Source organism: Lemur catta, chromosome 7 (assembly GCF_020740605.2).
Source record: "Lemur catta isolate mLemCat1 chromosome 7, mLemCat1.pri, whole genome shotgun sequence".
Taxonomy (NCBI): domain Eukaryota; kingdom Metazoa; phylum Chordata; class Mammalia; order Primates; family Lemuridae; genus Lemur; species Lemur catta.
Window position 1 is genome coordinate 1,139,952 of NC_059134.1, and position 22,813 is coordinate 1,162,764.

Sequence of the window (22,813 nt, forward strand, 5' to 3'; positions counted from 1 at the left end):
CTAGAGCTGATGCTAACCCTAACCCTAACCCTAACCCTAACCCTAATACTATCCTAGGGCTGATGCTAACCCTAACCCTAACCCTAACACTATCCTAGGGCTGATGCTAACCCTAACCCTAACTCTAACACTATCCTAGGGCTGAGGCTAACCCTAACCCTAACACTATCCTACGGCTGATGCTAACCCTAACCCTAACCCTAACACTATCCTAAGGCTGATGCTAACCCTAACACTAACACTATCCTAGGCCTGGTGCTAACCCTAACCCTAACCCTAACACTATTCTAGGGCTGATGCTAACCCTAACCCTAATAATATCCTAGGGCTGATGCTAACCCTAACCCTAACCCTAACACTATCCTAGGGCTGATGCTATCCCTAACCCTAACCCTAACACTATCCTAGGTCTGATGCTAACCCTAACCCTAACCCTAATACTATCCTAGGGCTGATGCTAACCCTAACCCTAACCCTAACACTATCCTAGGGCTGATGCTAACCCTAACCCTAACCCTAACACTATCCTAGGGCTGATGCTAACCCTAACCCTAACACTATCCTAGGCCTGATGATAACCCTAACCCTAACCCTAACACTATCCTAAGTCTGATGCTAACCCTAGCCCTCACACTATCCTAGGCCTGATGATAACCCTAACCCTAACCTTAACACTATCCTAGGGCTGATGCTAACCCTAACCCTAACCCTAACACTATCCTAGAGCTGATGCTAACCCTAACCCTAACACTATCCTAGGCCTGATGATAACCCTAACCCTAACCCTGACACTACCCTGGGCTGATGCTAACCCTAACCCTAACACTATCCTAGGGCTGATGCTAACATTAACCCTAACCCTAACACTATCCTAGGCCTGATGCTAACCCTATCCCTAACCCTAACACTCTCCTAGGGCTGAGGGTAACCCTAACCCTAACACTATCCTAGGGCTGATGCTAACCCTAACCCTAACCCAAACACTATCCTAGTGTTGATGCTAACCCTAACCCTAACACTATCCTAGGGCTGATGCTAACCCTAACCCTAACCCTAACACTATCCTTGGGCTGATGCTAACCCTAACCCTAACACTATCCTGGGCCTGATGCTAACCCTAACCCTAACCCTAACACTATCCTAGGGCTGATGCTTACCCTAACCCTAACACTATCCTTGGGCTGATGCTAACCCTAACCCTAACCCTAACACTATCCAGGGCAGATGCTAACCCTAACGCTAACCCTAACACTATCCTTGAACTGATCCTAACCCTAACCCTAACCCTAACACTATCCTAGGCCTGATGATAACCCTAACCCTAACCCTAACACTATCCTAGGATTTATGTTAACCCTAACCCTAACACTATCCTAGGGCTGATGCTAACCCTAACCCTAACCCTAACACTATCCTAGGGCTGATGCTAACCCTAACACTAACACTATCCTAGGGCTGATGCTAACCCTAACCCTAACCCTAACATTACCCTAGGGCGGATGCTAACCCTAACCCTAACCCTAACACTATCCTAGGGCTGATGCTACCCCTAACACTAACACTATCCTAGGCCTGATGCTAACGCTAACCCTAACCCTAACACTATCCTAGGGCTGATGCTAACCCTAACCCTAACACAATCCTAGGGCTGATGCTAACCCTAACACTAACACTATCCTAGGGCTGATGCTAACCCTAACCCTAACCCTAACACTCTCCAAGGGCTGATGCTAACCCTCACCCAACCCTAACACTATCCTAGGGCTGATGCTAACCCTAACCCTAACTCTAACACTATCTTAGGGCTGAGGCTAACCCTAACCCTAACACTATCCTACGGCTGATGCTAACCCTAACCCTAACCCTAACACTATCCTAGGGCTGATGCTAACCCTAACCCTAACACTATCCTAGGCCTGATGCTAACCCTAACCCTAACCCTAACACTATCCTAGGGCTAACGCTAACCCTAACCCTAACACTATCCTAGGGCTGATGATAACCCTAACCCTAACCCTAACACTATCCTAAGTCTGATGCTAACCCTAGACCTCACACTATACTAGGCCTGATGATAACCATAACCCTAACCTTAACACTATCATAGGGCTGATGCTAACCCTAACCCTAACCCTAACACTATCCTAGAGCTGATGCTAACCCTAACCCTAACACTATCGTAGGCCTGATGATAACCCTAACACTAACCCTGACACTATCCTAGGGCTGATGCTAACCCTAACCCTAACACTATCCTAGGGCTGATGCTAACCCTAACCCTAACGCTAACACTATCCTAGGCCTGATGCTAACCCTATCCCTAACCCTAACACTCTCCTAGGGCTGAGGCTAACCCTAACCCTAACACTATCCTAGGGCTGATGCTAACCCTAACCCTAACCCAAACACTATCCTAGGGTTGATGCTAACCCTAACCCTAACACTATCCTAGGGCTGATGCTAACCCTAACCCTAACCCTAACACTATCCTTGGACTGATGCTAACCCTAACCCTAACACTATCCTGGGCCTGATGCTAACCCTAACCCTAACCCTAACACTATCCTAGGGCTGATGCTAACCCTAACCCTAACACTATCCTTGGGCTGATGCTAACCCTAACCCTAACCCTAACACTATCCTAGGGCAGATGCTAACCCTAACGCTAACCGTAACACTATCCTTGAACTGATGCTAACCCTAACCCTAACACTAACACTATCCTAGGCCTGATGATAACCCTAACCCTAACCCTAAAACTATCCTAGGATTTATGTTAACCCTAACCCTAACACTATCCTAGGGCTGATGCTAACCCTAACCCTAACCCTAACACTATCCTAGGGCGGATGCTAACCCTAACCCTTACCCTAACACTATCCTAGGACTGATGCTAACCCTAACACTAACACTGTCCTAGGGCTGATGCTAACCCTAACCCTAACCCTAACATTATCCTAGGGCGGATGCTAACCCTAACCCTAACCCTAACACTATCCTAGGGCTAATGCTAACCCTAACCCTAACACTATCCTAGGGCTGATGCTAACCCTAACACTAACACTATCCTAGGGCTGATGCTAACCCTAACCCTAACCCTAACACTCTCCAAGGGCTGATGCTAACCCTTACCCTAACCCTAACACTATCCTAGGGCTGATGCTAACCCTAACCCTAACTCTACACTATCTTATGACTGAGGCTAACCCTAACCCTAACACTATCCTACGGCTGATGCTAACCCTAACCCTAACCCTAACACTATCCTAGGGCTGATGCTAACCCTAACCCTAACACTATCCTAGGCCTGATGCTAACCCTAACCCTAACCCTAACACTATCCTAGGGCTGATGCTAACCCTAACCCTAACACTATCGCAGGGCTGATGCTAACCCTAACCCTAACCCTAACACTATCCTAGGGCTGATGCTAACCCTAACCCTAACACTATCCTAGGCCTGATGATAACCCTAACCCTAACCCTAACACTATCCTAGGGCTGATGCTAACCCTAACCCTAACACTATCCTAGGGCTGATGCTAACCCTAACCCTAACCATAACACTATCCTAAGTCTGATGCTAACCCTAGACCTCACACTATACTAGGCCTGATGATAACCATAACCCTAACCTTAACACTATCCTAGGGCTGATGCTAACCCTAACCCTAACCCTAACACTATCCTAGAGCTGATGCTAACCCTAACCCTAACACTATCCTAGGCCTGATGATAACCCTAACACTAACCCTGACACTATCCTAGGGCTGATGCTAACCCTAACCCTAACGCTATCCTAGGGCTGATGCTAACCCTAACCCTAACCCTAACACTATCCTAGGCCTGATGCTAACCCTATCCCTAACCCTAACACTCTCCTAGGGCTGAGGCTAACCCTAACCCTAACACTATCCTAGGGCTGATGCTAACCCTAACCCTAACCCAAACACTATCCTAGGGTTGATGCTAACCCTAACCCTAACACTATCCTAGGGCTGATGCTAACCCTAACCCTAACCCTAAGACTATCCTAGGGCTGATGCTAACCCTAACCCTAACACTATCCTAGGCCTGATGCTAACCCTAAGCCTAACCCTAACACTATCGTAGGGCTGATGCTAACCCTAAAACTAACACTATCCTAGGGCTGATGCTAACCTAACCCTAACCCTAACACTATCCTAGGGCTGATGCTAACCCTAACCCTAACACTATCCTAGGCCTGATGATAACCCTAACCCTAACCCTAACACCATCCTAGGGCTGATGCTAACCCTAAGCCTAACACTATCCTAGGGCTGATGCTAACCCTAACCCTAACCCTAACACTATCCTAGGGCTGATGCTAACCCTAACCCTAACACTATCCTAGGCCTGATGCTAACCCTAACCCTAACCCTAACACTATCCTAGGGCTGATGCTAACCCTAACCCTAACCCTAACACTATCCTAGAGCTGATGCTAACCCTAACCCTAACCCTAACCCTAACCCTAATACTATCCTAGGGCTGATGCTAACCCTAACCCTAACCCTAACACTATCCTAGGGCTGAGGCTAACCCTAACCCTAACACTATCCTGCGGCTGATGCTAACCCTAACCCTAACCCTAACACTATCCTAAGGCTGATGCTAACCCTAACACTAACACTATCCTAGGCCTGGTGCTAACCCTAACCCTAACCCTAACACTATTCTAGGGCTGATGCTAACCCTAACCTTAATAATATCCTAGGGCTGATGCTAACCCTAACCCTAACCCTAACACTATCCTAGGGCTGATGCTATCCCTAACCCTAACCCTAACACTATCCTAGGGCTGATGCTAACCCTAACCCTAACCCTAATACTATCCTAGGGCTGATGCTAACCCTAACCCTAACCCTAACACTATCCTAGGGCTGATGCTAACCCTAACCCTAACCCTAACACTATCCTAGGGCTGATGCTAACCCTAACCCTAACAATATCCTAGGCCTGATGATAACCCTAACCCTAACCCTAACACTATCCTAGGGCTGATGCTAAACCTAACTCTAACACTATCCTAGGGCTGATGCTAACCCTAACCCTAACCCTAACACTATACTAAGTCTGATGCTACCCCTAGCCGTCACACCATCCTAGGCCTGATGATAACCCTAACCCTAACCTTAACACTATCCTAGGGCTGATGCTAACCCTAACCATAACCCTAACACTATCCTAGAGCTGATGCTAACCCTAACCCTAACACTATCCTAGGCCTGATGATAACCCTAACCCTAACCCTGACACTATCCTAGGGCTCATGCTAACCCTAGCCCTAACACTATCCTAGGGCTGATGCTAACCCTAACCCTAACCCTAACACTATCCTAGGCCTGATGCTAACCCTATCCCTAATCCTAACACTCTCCTAGGGCTGAGGGTAACCCTAACCCTAACACTATCCTAGTGCTGATGCTAACCCTAACCCTAACCCAAACACTATCCTAGGGTTGATGCTAACCCTAACCCTAACACTATCCTTGGGCTGATGCTAACCCTAACCCTAACACTATCCTGGGCCTGATGCTAACCCTAACCCTAACCCTAACACTATCCTAGGGCTGATGCTAACCCTAACCCTAACACTATCCTTGGGCTGATGCTAACCCTAACCCTAACCCTAACACTATCCTAGGGCAGATGCTAACCCTAACGCTAACCGTAACTCTATCCTTGAACTGATGCTAACCCTAACCCTAACCCTAACACTATCCTAGGCCTGATGATAACCCTAACCCTAACCCTAACACTATCCTAGGATTTATGTTAACCCTAACCCTAACACTATCCTAGGGCTGATGCTAACCCTAACCCTAACCCTAACACTATCCTAGGGCGGATGCTAACCCTAACCCTAACACTAACACTATTCTAGGGCTGATGCTAACCCTAACACTAACACTATCCTAGGGCTGATGCTAACCCTAACCCTAACCCTAACATTATCCTAGGGCGGATGCTAACCCTAACCCTAACCCTAACACTATCCTAGGGCTGATGCTAACCCTAACCCTAACACTATCCTAGGGCTGATGCTAACCCTAACACTAACACTATCCTAGGGCTGATGCTAACCCTAACCCTAACACTAACACTCTCCAAGGGCTGATGCTAACCCTAACCCTAACCCTAACACTATCCTAGGCCTGATGCTAACCCTAACCCTAACACTATCCTAGGGCTGATGCTAACCCTAACCCTAACCCTAACACTATCCTAGGGCTGATGCTAACCCTAACCCTAACACTATCCTAGGCCTGATGATAACCCTAACCCTAACCCTAACACTATCCTAGGGCTGATGCTAACCCTAACAATAACACTATCCTAGGGCTGATGCTAACCCTAACCCTAACCCTAACACTATCCTAAGTCTGATGCTAACCCTAGACCTCTCACTATACTAGGCCTGATGATAACCATAACCCTAACCTTAATACTATCCTAGGGCTGATGCTAACCCTAACCCTAACCCTAACACTATCCTAGAGCTGATGCTAACCCTAACCCTAACACTATCCTAGGCCTGATGATAACCCTAACACTAACCCTGACACTATCCTAGGGCTGATGCTAACCCTAACCCTAACCCTAACACTCTCCTAGGGCGGATGCTAACCCTAACTCTAACCCTAACACTATCCTAGGGCTGATGCTAACCCTAACCCTAACCCTAACACTATCCTAGGGCTGATGCTAACCCTAACCCTAACACTATCCTAGGGCTGAGGCTAACCCTAACCCTAACCCTCACACTATCCTAGGACTGATGCTAACCCTAACCCTAACACTATCCTAGGGCTGATGCTAACCCTAACCCTAACCCTAACACTATCCTAATGCGGATGCTAACCCTAACCCTAACCCTAACACTGTCCTAGGGCTGATGCTAACCCTAACACTAACACTATCCTAGGGCTGATGCTAACCCTAACCCTAACCCTAACACTCTCCAAGGGCTGATGCTAACCCTAACCCTAACCCTAACACTACCCTAGGGCTGATGCTAACCCTAACCCTAACTCTACACTATCTTAGGGCTGAGGCTAACCCTAACCCTAACACTATCCTACGGCTGATGCTAACCCTAACCCTAACCCTAACACTATCCTAGGGCTGATGCTAACCCTAACCCTAACACTATCCTAGGGCTGATGCTAACCCTAACACTAACACTATCCTAGGGCTGATGCTAACCCTAACCCTAACCCTAACATTACCCTAGGGCGGATGCTAACCCTAACCCTAACCCTAACACTATCCTAGGGCTGATGCTACCCCTAACACTAACACTATCCTAGGCCTGATGCTAACGCTAACCCTAACCCTAACACTATCCTAGGGCTGATGCTAACCCTAACCCTAACACAATCCTAGGGCTGATGCTAACCCTAACACTAACACTATCCTAGGGCTGATGCTAACCCTAACCCTAACCCTAACACTCTCCAAGGGCTGATGCTAACCCTAACCCAACCCTAACACTATCCTAGGGCTGATGCTAACCCTAACCCTAACTCTAACACTATCTTAGGGCTGAGGCTAACCCTAACCCTAACACTATCCTACGGCTGATGCTAACCCTAACCCTAACCCTAACACTATCCTAGGGCTGATGCTAACCCTAACCCTAACACTATCCTAGGCCTGATGCTAACCCTAACCCTAACCCTAACACTATCCTAGGGCTAACGCTAACCCTAACCCTAACACTATCCTAGGGCTGATGATAACCCTAACCCTAACCCTAACACTATCCTAAGTCTGATGCTAACCCTAGACCTCACACTATACTAGGCCTGATGATAACCATAACCATAACCTTAACACTATCATAGGGCTGATGCTAACCCTAACCCTAACCCTAACACTATCCTAGAGCTGATGCTAACCCTAACCCTAACACTATCGTAGGCCTGATGATAACCCTAACACTAACCCTGACACTATCCTAGGGCTGATGTTAACCCTAACCCTAACACTATCCTAGGGCTGATGCTAACCCTAACCCTAACGCTAACACTATCCTAGGCCTGATGCTAACCCTATCCCTAACCCTAACACTCTCCTAGGGCTGAGGCTAACCCTAACCCTAACACTATCCTAGGGCTGATGCTAACCCTAACCCTAACCCAAACACTATCCTAGGGTTGATGCTAACCCTAACCCTAACACTATCCTAGGGCTGATGCTAACCCTAACCCTAACCCTAACACTATCCTTGGACTGATGCTAACCCTAACCCTAACACTATCCTGGGCCTGATGCTAACCCTAACCCTAACCCTAACACTATCCTAGGGCTGATGCTAACCCTAACCCTAACACTATCCTTGGGCTGATGCTAACCCTAACGCTAACCGTAACACTATCCTTGAACTGATGCTAACCCTAACCCTAACCCTAACACTATCCTAGGCCTGATGATAACCCTAACCCTAACCCTAACACTATCCTAGGATTTATGTTAACCCTAACCCTAACACTATCCTAGGGCTGATGCTAACCCTAACCCTAACCCTAACACTATCCTAGGGCGGATGCTAACCCTAACCCTTACCCTAACACTATCCTAGGACTGATGCTAACCCTAACACTAACACTGTCCTAGGGCTGATGCTAACCCTAACCCTAACCCTAACATTATCCTAGGGCGGATGCTAACCCTAACCCTAACCCTAACACTATCCTAGGGCTAATGCTAACCCTAACCCTAACACTATCCTAGGGCTGATGCTAACCCTAACACTAACACTATCCTAGGGCTGATGCTAACCCTAACCCTAACCCTAACACTCTCCAAGGGCTGATGCTAACCCTTACCCTAACCCTAACACTATCCTAGGGCTGATGCTAACCCTAACCCTAACTCTACACTATCTTATGGCTGAGGCTAACCCTAACCCTAACACTATCCTACGGCTGATGCTAACCCTAACCCTAACCCTAACACTATCCTAGGGCTGATGCTAACCCTAACCCTAACACTATCCTAGGCCTGATGCTAACCCTAACCCTAACCCTAACACTATCCTAGGGCTGATGCTAACCCTAACCCTAACACTATCGCAGGGCTGATGCTAACCCTAACCCTAACCCTAACACTATCCTAGGGCTGATGCTAACCCTAACCCTAACACTATTTTAGGCCTGATGATAACCCTAACCCTAACCCTAACACTATCCTAGGGCTGATGCTAACCCTAACCCTAACACTATCCTAGGGCTGATGCTAACCCTAACCCTAACCATAACACTATCCTAAGTCTGATGCTAACCCTAGACCTCACACTATACTAGGCCTGATGATAACCATAACCCTAACCTTAACACTATCCTAGGGCTGATGCTAACCCTAACCCTAACCCTAACACTATCCTAGAGCTGATGCTAACCCTAACCCTAACACTATCCTAGGCCTGATGATAACCCTAACACTAACCCTGACACTATCCTAGGGCTGATGCTAACCCTAACCCTAACGCTATCCTAGGGCTGATGCTAACCCTAACCCTAACCCTAACACTATCCTAGGCCTGATGCTAACCCTATCCCTAACCCTAACACTCTCCTAGGGCTGAGGCTAACCCTAACCCTAACACTATCCTAGGGCTGATGCTAACCCTAACCCTAACCCAAACACTATCCTAGGGTTGATGCTAACCCTAACCCTAACACTATCCTAGGGCTGATGCTAACCCTAACCCAAACCCTAAGACTATCCTAGGGCTGATGCTAACCCTAACCCTAACACTATCCTAGGCCTGATGCTAACCCTAAGCCTAACCCTAACACTATCGTAGGGCTGATGCTAACCCTAACCCTAACACTATCCTAGGGCTGATGCTAACCTAACCCTTACCCTAACACTATCCTAGGGCTGATGCTAACCCTAACCCTAACACTATCCTAGGCCTGATGATAACCCTAACCCTAACCCTAACACCATCCTAGGGCTGATGCTAACCCTAAGCCTAACATTATCCTAGGGCTGATGCTAACCCTAACCCTAACCCTAACACTATCCTAGGGCTGATGCTAACCCTAACCCTAACACTATCCTAGGCCTGATGCTAACCCTAACCCTAACCCTAACACTATCCTAGGGCTGATGCTAACCCTAACCCTAACCCTAACACTATCCTAGAGCTGATGCTAACCCTAACCCTAACCCTAACCCTAATACTATCCTAGGGCTGATGCTAACCCTAACCCTAACCCTAACACTATCCTAGGGCTGATGGTAACCCTAATCCTAACTCTAACACTATCCTAGGGCTGAGGCTAACCCTAACCCTAACACTATCCTGCGGCTGATGCTAACCCTAACCCTAACCCTAACACTATCCTAAGGCTGATGCTAACCCTAACACTAACACTATCCTAGGCCTGGTGCTAACCCTAACCCTAACCCTAACACTATTCTAGGGCTGATGCTAACCCTAACCTTAATAATATCCTAGGGCTGATGCTAACCCTAACCCTAACCCTAACACTATCCTAGGGCTGATGCTATCCCTAACCCTAACCCTAACACTATCCTAGGGCTGATGCTAACCCTAACCCTAACCCTAATACTATCCTAGGGCTGATGCTAACCCTAACCCTAACCCTAACACTATCCTAGGGCTGATGCTAACCCTAACCCTAACCCTAACACTATCCTAGGGCTGATGCTAACCCTAACCCTAACAATATCCTAGGCCTGATGATAACCCTAACCCTAACCCTAACACTATCCTAGGGCTGATGCTAAACCTAACCCTAACACTATCCTAGGGCTGATGCTAACCCTAACCCTAACCCTAACACTATACTAAGTCTGATGCTAACCCTAGCCGTCACACCATCCTAGGCCTGATGATAACCCTAACCCTAACCTTAACACTATCCTAGGGCTGATGCTAACCCTAACCATAACCCTAACACTATCCTAGAGCTGATGCTAACCCTAACCCTAACACTATCCTAGGCCTGATGATAACCCTAACCCTAACCCTGACACTATCCTAGGGCTCATGCTAACCCTAACCCTAACACTATCCTAGGGCTGATGCTAACCCTAACCCTAACCCTAACACTATCCTAGGCCTGATGCTAACCCTATCCCTAACCCTAACACTCTCCTAGGGCTGAGGGTAACCCTAACCCTAACACTATCCTAGTGCTGATGCTAACCCTAACCCTAACCCAAACACTATCCTAGGGTTGATGCTAACCCTAACCCTAACACTATCCTTGGGCTGATGCTAACCCTAACCCTAACACTATCCTGGGCCTGATGCTAACCCTAACCCTAACCCTAACACTATCCTAGGGCTGATGCTAACCCTAACCCTAACACTATCCTTGGGCTGATGCTAACCCTAACCCTAACCCTAACACTATCCTAGGGCAGATGCTAACCCTAACGCTAACCGTAACACTATCCTTGAACTGATGCTAACCCTAACCCTAACCCTAACACTATCCTAGGCCTGATGATAACCCTAACCCTAACCCTAACACTATCCTAGGATTTATGTTAACCCTAACCCTAACACTATCCTAGGGCTGATGCTAACCCTAACCCTAACCCTAACACTATCCTAGGGCGGATGCTAACCCTAACCCTAACACTAACACTATTCTAGGGCTGATGCTAACCCTAACACTAACACTATCCTAGGGCTGATGCTAACCCTAACCCTAACCCTAACATTATCCTAGGGCGGATGCTAACCCTAACCCTAACCCTAACACTATCCTAGGGCTGATGCTAACCCTAACCCTAACACTATCCTAGGGCTGATGCTAACCCTAACACTAACACTATCCTAGGGCTGATGCTAACCCTAACCCTAACACTAACACTCTCCAAGGGCTGATGCTAACCCTAACCTTAACCCTAACACTATCCTAGGGCTGATGCTAACCCTAACCCTAACTCTACACTATCTTAGGGCTGAGGCTAACCCTAACCCTAACACTATCCTACGGCTGATGCTAACCCTAACCCTAACCCTAACACTATCCTAGGGCTGATGCTAACCCTAACCCTAACACTATCCTAGGCCTGATGCTAACCCTAACCCTAACCCTAACACTATCCTAGGCCTGATGCTAACCCTAACCCTAACACTATCCTAGGGCTGATGCTAACCCTAACCCTAACCCTAACACTATCCTAGGGCTGATGCTAACCCTAACCCTAACACTATCCTAGGGCTGATGCTAACCCTAACCCTAACCCTAACACTATCCTAGGGCTGATGCTAACCCTAAGCCTAACACTATCCTAGGGCTGATGCTAACCCTAACCCTAACCCTCACACTATCCTAGGACTGATGCTAACCCTAACCCTAACACTATCCTAGGTCTGATGCTAACCCTAACCCTAACCCTAACACTATCCTAATGCGGATGCTAACCCTAACCCTAACCCTAACACTGTCCTAGGGCTGATGCTAACCCTAACACTAACACTATGCTAGGGCTGATGCTAACCCTAACCCTAACCCTAACACTCTCCAAGGGCTGATGCTAACCCTAACCCTAACCCTAACACTACCCTAGGGCTGATGCTAACCCTAACCCTAACTCTACACTATCTTAGGGCTGAGGCTAACCCTAACCCTAACACTATCCTACGGCTGATGCTAACCCTAACCCTAATCCTAACACTATCCTAGGGCTGATGCTAACCCTAACCCTAACACTATCCTAGGCCTGATGCTAACCCTAACCCTAACCCTAACACTATCCTAGGGCTGATGCTAACCCTAACCCTAACACTATCCTAGGGCTGATGCTAACCCTAACCCTAACCCTAACACTATCCTAGGGCTGATGCTAACCCTAACCCTAACACTATCCTAGGCCTGATGATTACCCTAACCCTAACCCTAACACTATCCTAGGGCTGATGCTAACCCTAACCCTAACACTATCCTAGGGCTGATGCTAACCCTAACCCTAACCCTAACACTATCCTAAGTCTGATGCTAACCCTAGACCTCACACTATACTAGGCCTGATGATAACCATAACCCTAACCTTAACACTATCCTAGGGCTGATGCTAACCCTAACCCTAACCCTAACACTATCCTAGAGCTGATGCTAACCCTAACCCTAACACTATCCTAGGCCTGATGATAACCCTAACCCTAACCCTAACATTATCCTAGGGCTGATGCTAACCCTAACCCTAACTCTAACACTATCCTAGGGCTGAGGCTTACCCTAACCCTAACACTATCCTACGGCTGATGCTAACCCTAACCCTAACCCTAACACTATCCTAAGGCTGATGCTAACCCTAACACTAACACTATCCTAGGCCTGGTGCTAACCCTAACCCTAACCCTAACAATATTCTAGGGCTGATGCTAACCCTAACCTTAATAATATCCTAGGGCTGATGCTAACTCTAACCTTAACCCTAACACTATCCTAGGGCTGATGCTATCCCTAACCCTAACCCTAACACTATCCTAGGGCTGATGCTAACCCTAACCCTAACCCTAATACTATCCTAGGGCTGATGCTAACCCTAACCCTAACCCTAACACTATCCTAGGGCTGATGCTAACCCTAACCCTAACCCTAACACTATCCTAGGGCTGATGCTAACCCTAACCCTAACAATATCCTAGGCCTGATGATAACCCTAACCCTAACCCTAACACTATCCTAGGGCTGATGCTAAACCTAACCCTAACACTATCCTAGGGCTGATGCTAACCCTAACCCTAACCCTAACACTATCCTAAGTCTGATGCTAACCCTAGCCCTCACACCATCCTAGGCCTGATGATAACCCTAACCCTAACCTTAACACTATCCTAGGGCTGATGCTAACCCTAACCATAACCCTAACACTATCCTAGAGCTGATGCTAACCCTAACCCTAACACTATCCTAGGCCTGATGATAACCCTAACCCTAACCCTGACACTATCCTAGGGCTCATGCTAACCCTAACCCTAACACTATCCTAGGGCTGATGCTAACCCTAACCCTAACCCTAACACTATCCTAGGCCTGATGCTAACCCTATCCCTAACCCTAACACTCTCCTAGGGCTGAGGGTAACCCTAACCCTAACACTATCCTAGGGCTGATGCTAACCCTAACCCTAACCCAAACACTATCCTAGGGTTGATGCTAACCCTAACCCTAACACTATCCTAGGGCTGATGCTAACCCTAACCCTAACCCTAACACTATCCTTGGGCTGATGCTAACCCTAACCCTAACACTATCCTGGGCCTGATGCTAACCCTAACCCTAACCCTAACACTATCCTAGGGCTGCTGCTAACCCTAACCCTAACACTATCCTTGGGCTGATGCTAACCCTAACAATAACCCTAACACTATCCTAGGGCAGATGCTAACCCTAACGCTAACCGTAACACTATCCTTGAACTGATGCTAACACTAACCCTAACCCTAACACTATCCTAGGCCTGATGATAACCCTAACCCTAACCCAAACACTATCCTAGGATTTATGTTAACCCTAACCCTAACACTATCCTAGGGCTGATGCTAACCCTAACCCTAACCCTAACACTATCCTAGGGCGGATGCTAACCCTAACCCTAACCCTAACACTATCCTAGGGCTGATGCTAACCCTAACACTAACACTATCCTAGGGCTGATGCTAACCCTAACCCTAACCCTAACATTATCCTAGGGCGGATGCTAACCCTAACCCTAACCCTAACACTATCCTAGGGCTGATGCTAACCCTAACCCTAACACTATCCTAGGGCTGATGCTAACCCTAACACTAACACTATCCTAGGGCTGATGCTAACCCTAACCCTAACACTAACACTCTCCAAGGGCTGATGCTAACCCTAACCTTAACCCTAACACTATCCTAGGGCTGATGCTAACCCTAACCCTAACTCTACGCTATCTTAGGGCTGAGGCTAACCCTAACCCTAACACTATCCTACGGCTGATGCTAACCCTAACCCTAACCCTAACACTATCCTAGGGCTGATGCTAACCCTAACCCTAACACTCTCCTAGGCCTGATGCTAACCCTAACCCTAACCCTAACACTATCCTAGGCCTGATGCTAACCCTAACCCTAACACTATCCTAAGGCTGATGCTAACCCTAACCCTAACCCTAACACTATCCTACGCTGATGCTAACCCTAACCCTAACACTATCCTAGGCCTGATGATAACCCTAACCCTAACCCTAACACTATCCTAGGGCTGATGCTAACCCTAACCCTAACACTATCCTAGGGCTGATGCTAACCCTAACCCTAACCCTAACACTATCCTAAGTCTCATGCTAACCCTAGCCCTCATACTATCCTAGGCTTGATGATAACCCTAACCCTAACCTTAACACTATCCTAGGGCTGATGCTAACCCTAACCATAACCCTAACACTATCCTAGAGCTGATGCTAACCCTAACCCTAACACTATCCCAGGCCTGATGATAACCCTAACCCTAACCCTGACACTATCCTAGGGCTGATGCTAACCCTAACCCTAACCCTAACACTATCCTAGGGCGGATGCTAACCCTAACCCTAACCCTAACACTATCATAGGGCTCATGCTAACCCTAACACTAACACTATCCTAGGGCTGATGCTAACCCTAACCCTAACCCTAACATTATCCTAGGGAGGATGCTAACCCTAACCCTAACCCTAACACTATCCTAGGGCTGATGCTAACCCTAACCCTAACACTATCCTAGGGCTGATGCTAACCCTAACACTAACACTATCCTAGGGCTGATGCTATCCCTAACCCTAAAACTAACACTCTCCAAGGGCTGATGCTAACCCTAACATTAACCCTAACACTATCCTAGGGCTGATGCTAACCCTAACCCTAACTCTACACTATCTTAGGGCTGAGGCTAACCCTAACCCTAACACTATCCTACGGCTGATGCTAACCCTAACCCTAACCCTAACACTATCCTAGGGCTGATGCTAACCCTAACCCTAACACTATCCTAGGCCTGATGCTAACCCTAACCCTAACCCTAACACTATCCTAGGCCTGATGCTAACCCTAACCCTAACACTATCCTAGGGCTGATGCTAACCCTAACCCTAACCCTAACACTATCCTAGGGCTGATGCTAACCCTAACCCTAACCCTAACACTATCCTAAGTCTGATGCTAACCCTAGACCTCACACTATACTAGGCCTGAAGATAACCATAACCCTAACCTTAATACTATCCTAGGGCTGATGCTAACCCTAACCGTAACCCTAACACTATCCTAGAGCTGATGCTAACCCTAACCCTAACACTATCCCAGGCCTGATGATAACCCTAACACTAACCCTGACACTATCCTAGGGCTGATGCTAACCCTAACCCTAACCCTAACACTATCCTAGGGCGGATGCTAACCCTAACCCTAACACTATCCTAGGGCTGATGCTAACCCTAACCCTAACCCTAACACTATCCTAGGGCTGATGCTAACCCTAACCCTAACACTATCCTAGGGCTGATGCTAACCCTAACCCTAACCCTCACACTATCTTAGGACTGATGCTAACCCTAACCCTAACACTATCCTAGGGCTGATGCTAACCCTAACCCTAACCCTAACACTATCCTAATGCGGATGCTAACCCTAACCCTAACCCTAACACTATCCTAGGGCTGATGCTAACCCTAACACTAGCACTATCCTAGGGCTGATGCTAACCCTAACCCTAACCCTAACACTATCCTAGGGCTGATGCTAACCCTAACCCTAACTCTAACACTATCTTAGGGCTGAGGCTAACCCTAACCCTAACACTATCCTACGGCTAATGCTAACCCTAACCCTAACTCTAAGACTATCCTAGGGCTGATGCTAACCCTAACCCTAACACTATCCTAGGCCTGATGCTAACCCTAAGCCTAACCCTAACACTATCGTAGGGCTGATGCTAACCCTAACCCTAACACTATCCTAGGGCTGATGCTAACCTAACCCTAACCCTAACACTATCCTAGGGATGATGCTAACCCTAACCCTAACACTATCCTAGGCCTGATGATAACCCTAACCCTAACCCTAACACCATCCTAGGGCTGATGCTAACCCTAACACTAACACTATCCTAGGGCTGATGCTAACCCTAACACTATCCTAGGGCTGATGCTAACCCTAACCCTAACACTAACACTATCCTAGAGCTGATGCTAACCCTAACCCTAACCCTAACCCTAACCCTAATACTATCCTAGGGCTGATGCTAACCCTAACCCTAACCCTAACACTATCCTAGGGCTGATGCTAACCCTAACCCTAACTCTAACACTATCCTAGGGCTGAGGCTAATCCTAACCCTAACCCTATCCTACGGCTGATGCTAACCCTAACCCTAACCCTAACACTATCCTAAGGCTGATGCTAACCCTAACACTAACACTATCCTAGGCCTGGTGCTAACCCTAACCCTAACCCTAACACTATATTAGGGCTGATGGTAACCCTAACCCTAATAATATCCTAGGGCTGATGCTAACCCTAACCCTAACCCTAACACTATCCTAGGGCTGATGCTATCCCTAACCCTAACCCTAACACTATCCTAGGTCTGATGCTAACCCTAACCCTAACCCTAATACTATCCTAGGGCTGATGCTAACCCTAACCCTAACCCTAACACTATCCTAGGGCTGATGCTAACCCTAACCCTAACACTATCCTAGGCCTGATGATAACCCTAACCCTAACCCTAACACTATCCTAGGTCTGATGCTAACCCTAACCCTAACACTATCCTAGGGCTGATGCTAACCCTAACCCTAACCCTAACACTATCCTAAGTCTGATGCTAACCCTAGACCTCACACTATACTAGGCCTGATGATAACCATAACCCTAACCTTAACACTATCCTAGGGCTGATGCTAACCCTAACCCTAACCCTAACACTATCCTAGAGCTGATGCTAACCCTAACCCTAACACTATCCTAGGCCTGATTATAACCCTAACCCTAACCCTAACACTATCCTAGGGCTGATGCTAACCCTAACCCTAACTCTAACACTATCCTAGGGCTGAGGCTAACCCTAACCCTAACACTATCCTACGGCTGATGCTAACCCTAACCCTAACCCTAACACTATCCTAAGGCTGATGCTAACCCTAACACTAACACTATCCTAGGCCTGGTGCTAACCCTAACCCTAACCCTAACAATATTCTAGCGCTGATGCTAACCCTAACCTTAATAATATCCTAGGGCTGATGCTAACTCTAACCCTCACCCTAACACTATCCTAGGGCTGATGCTATCCCTAACCCTAACCCTAACACTATCCTAGGGCTGATGCTAACCCTAACCCTAACCCTAATACTATCCTAGGGCTGATGCTAACCCTAACCCTAACCCTAACACTATCCTAGGGCTGATGCTAACCCTAACCCTAACCCTAACACTATCCTAGGGCTGATGCTAACCCTAACCCTAACAATATCCTAGGCCTGATGATAACCCTAACCCTAACCCTAACACTATCCTAGGGCTGATGCTAAACCTAACCCTAACACTATCCTAGGGCTGATGCTAACCCTAACCCTAACCCTAACACTATCCTAAGTCTGATGCTAACCCTAGCCCTCACACCATCCTAGGCCTGATGATAACCCTAACCCTAACCTTAACACTATCCTAGGGCTGATGCTAACCCTAACCATAACCCTAACACTATCCTAGAGCTGATGCTAACCCTAACCCTAACACTATCCTAGGCCTGATGATAACCCTAACCCTAACCCTGACACTATCCTAGGGCTCATGCTAACCCTAACCCTAACACTATCCTAGGGCTGATGCTAACCCTAACCCTAACCCTAACACTATCCTAGGCCTGATGCTAACCCTATCCCTAACCCTAACACTCTCCTAGGGCTGAGGGTAACCCTAACCCTAACACTATCCTAGGGCTGATGCTAACCCTAACCCTAACCCAAACACTATCCTAGGGTTGATGCTAACCCTAACCCTAACACTATCCTAGGGCTGATGCTAACCCTAACCCTAACCCTAACACTATCCTTGGGCTGATGCTAACCCTAACCCTAACACTATCCTGGGCCTGATGCTAACCCTAACCCTAACCCTAACACTATCCTAGGGCTGCTGCTAACCCTAACCCTAACACTATCCTTGGGCTGATGCTAACCCTAACCCTAACCCTAACACTATCCTAGGGCAGATGCTAACCCTAACGCTAACCGTAACACTATCCTTGAACTGATGCTAACCCTAACCCTAACCCTAACACTATCCTAGGCCTGATGATAACCCTAACCCTAACCCTAACACTATCCTAGGATTTATGTTAACCCTAACCCTAACACTATCCTAGGGCTGATGCTAACCCTAACCCTAACCCTAACACTATCCTAGGGCGGATGCTAACCCTAACCCTAACCCTAACACTATCCTAGGGCTGATGCTAACCCTAACACTAACACTATCCTAGGGCTGATGCTAACCCTAACCCTAACCCTAACATTATCCTAGGGCGGATGCTAACCCTAACCCTAACCCTAACACTATCCTAGGGCTGATGCTAACCCTAACCCTAACACTATCCTAGGGCTGATGCTAACCCTAACACTAACACTATCCTAGGGCTGATGCTAACCCTAACCCTAACACTAACACTCTCCAAGGGCTGATGCTAACCCTAACCTTAACCCTAACACTATCCTAGGGCTGATGCTAACCCTAACCCTAACTCTACACTATCTTATGGCTGAGGCTAACCCTAACCCTAACACTATCCTACGGCTGATGCTAACCCTAACCCTAACCCTAACACTAACCTAGGGCTGATGCTAACCCTAACCCTAACACTATCCTAGGCCTGATGCTAACCCTAACCCTAACCCTAACACTATCCTAGGCCTGATGGTAACCCTAACCCTAACACTATCCTAAGGCTGATGCTAACCCTAACCCTAACCCTAACACTATCCTACGCTGATGCTAACCCTAACCCTGACACTATCCTAGGCCTGATGCTAACCCTAACCCTAACCCTAACACTATCCTAGACCTGATGCTAACCCTAACCCTAACACTATCCTAGGGCTGATGCTAACCCTAACCCTAACCCTAACACTATCCTAGGGCTGATGCTAACCCTAACCCTAACCCTAACACTATCCTAAGTCTGATGCTAACCCTAGACCTCACACTATACTAGGCCTGATGATAACCATAACCCTAACCTTAATACTATCCTAGGGCTGATGCTAACCCTAACCATAACCCTAACACTATCCTAGAGCTGATGCTAACCCTAACCCTAACACTATCCTAGGCCTGATGATAACCCTAACACTAACCCTGACACTATCCTAGGGCTGATGCTAACCCTAACCCTAACCCTAACACTATCCTAGGGCGGATGCTAACCCTAACACTAACCCTAACACTATCCTAGAGCTGATGCTAACCCTAACCCTAACCCTAACACTATCCTAGGGCTGATGCTAACCCTAACCCTAACACTATCCTAATGCGGATGCTAACCCTAACCCTAACCCTAACACTATCCTAGGGCTGATGCTAACCCTAACACTAGCACTATCCTAGGGCTGATGCTAACCCTAACCCTAACCCTAACACTATCCTAGGGCTGATGCTAACCCTAACCCTAACTCTAACACTATCTTAGGGCTGAGGCTAACCCTAACCCTAACACTATCCTACGGCTGATGCTAACCCTAACCCTAACTCTAAGACTATCCTAGGGCTGATGCTAACCCTAACCCTAACACTATCCTAGGCCTGATGCTAACCCTAAGCCTAACCCTAACACTATCCTAGGGCTGATGCTAACCCTAACCCTAACCCTAACACTATCCTAGGGCTGATGCTAACCCTAACCCTAACCCTAACACTATCCTAGAGCTGATGCTAACCCTAACCCTAACCAGAACCCTAACCCTAATACTATCCTAGGGCTGATGCTAACCCTAACCCTAACCCTAACACTATCCTAGGGCTGATGCTAACCCTAACCCTAACTCTAACACTATCCTAGGGCTGAGGCTAACCCTAACCCTAACACTATCCTACGGCTGATGCTAACCCTAACCCTAACCCTAACACTATCCTAAGGCTGATGCTAACCCTAACACTAACACTATCCTAGGCCTGGTGCTAACCCTAACCCTAACCCTAACACTATTCTAGGGCTGATGCTAACCCTAACCCTAATAATATCCTAGGGCTGATGCTAACCCTAACCCTAACCCTAACACTATCCTAGGGCTGATGCTATCCCTAACCCTAACCCTAACACTATCCTAGGTCTGATGCTAACCCTAACCCTAACCCTAATACTATCCTAGGGCTGATGCTAACCCTAACCCTAACCCTAACACTATCCTAGGGCTGATGCTAACCCTAACCCTAACCCTAACACTATCCTAGGGCTGATGCTAACCCTAACCCTAACACTATCCTAGGCCTGATGATAACCCTAACCCTAACCCTAACACTATCCTAAGTCTGATGCTAACCCTAGCCCTCACACTATCCTAGGCCTGATGATAACCCTAACCCTAACCTTAACACTATCCTAGGGCTGATGCTAACACTAACCCTAACCCTAACACTATCCTAGAGCTGATGCTAACCCTAACCCTAACACTATCCTAGGCCTGATGATAACCCTAACCCTAACCCTGACACTACCCTAGGGCTGATGCTAACCCTAACCCTAACACTATCCTAGGGCTGATGCTAACATTAACCCTAACCCTAACACTATCCTAGGCCTGATGCTAACCCTATCCCTAACCCTAACACTCTCCTAGGGCTGAGGGTAACCCTAACCCTAACACTATCCTAGGGCTGATGCTAACCCTAACCCTAACCCAAACACTATCCTAGGGTTGATGCTAACCCTAACCCTAACACTATCCTAGGGCTGATGCTAAGCCTAACCCTAACCCTAACACTATCCTTGGGCTGATGCTAACCCTAACCCTAACACTATCCTGGGCCTGATGCTAACCCTAACCCTAACCCTAACACTATCCTAGGGCTGATGCTTACCCTAACCCTAACACTATCCTTGGGCTGATGCTAACCCTAACCCTAACCCTAACACTCTCCTAGGGCAGATGCTAACCCTAACGCTAACCCTAACACTATCCTTGAACTGATCCTAACCCTAACCCTAACCCTAACACTATCCTAGGCCTGATGATAACCCTAACCCTAACCCTAACACTATCCTAGGATTTATGTTAACCCTAACCCTAACACTATCCTAGGGCTGATGCTAACCCTAACCCTAACCCTAACACTATCCTAGGGCTGATGCTAACCCTAACACTAACACTATCCTAGGGCTGATGCTAACCCTAACCCTAACCCTAACATTACCCTAGGGCGGATGCTAACCCTAACCCTAACCCTAACACTATCCTAGGGCTGATGCTACCCCTAACACTAACACTATCCTAGGCCTGATGCTAACGCTAACCCTAACCCTAACACTATCCTAGGGCTGATGCTAACCCTAACCCTAACACTCTCCTAGGGCTGATGCTAACCCTAACACTAACACTATCCTAGGGCTGATGCTAACCCTAACCCTAACCCTAACACTCTCCAAGGGCTGATGCTAACCCTAACCCAACCCTAACACTATCCTAGGGCTGATGCTAACCCTAACCCTAACTCTAACACTATCTTAGGGCTGAGGCTAACCCTAACCCTAACACTATCCTACGGCTGATGCTAACCCTAACCCTAACCC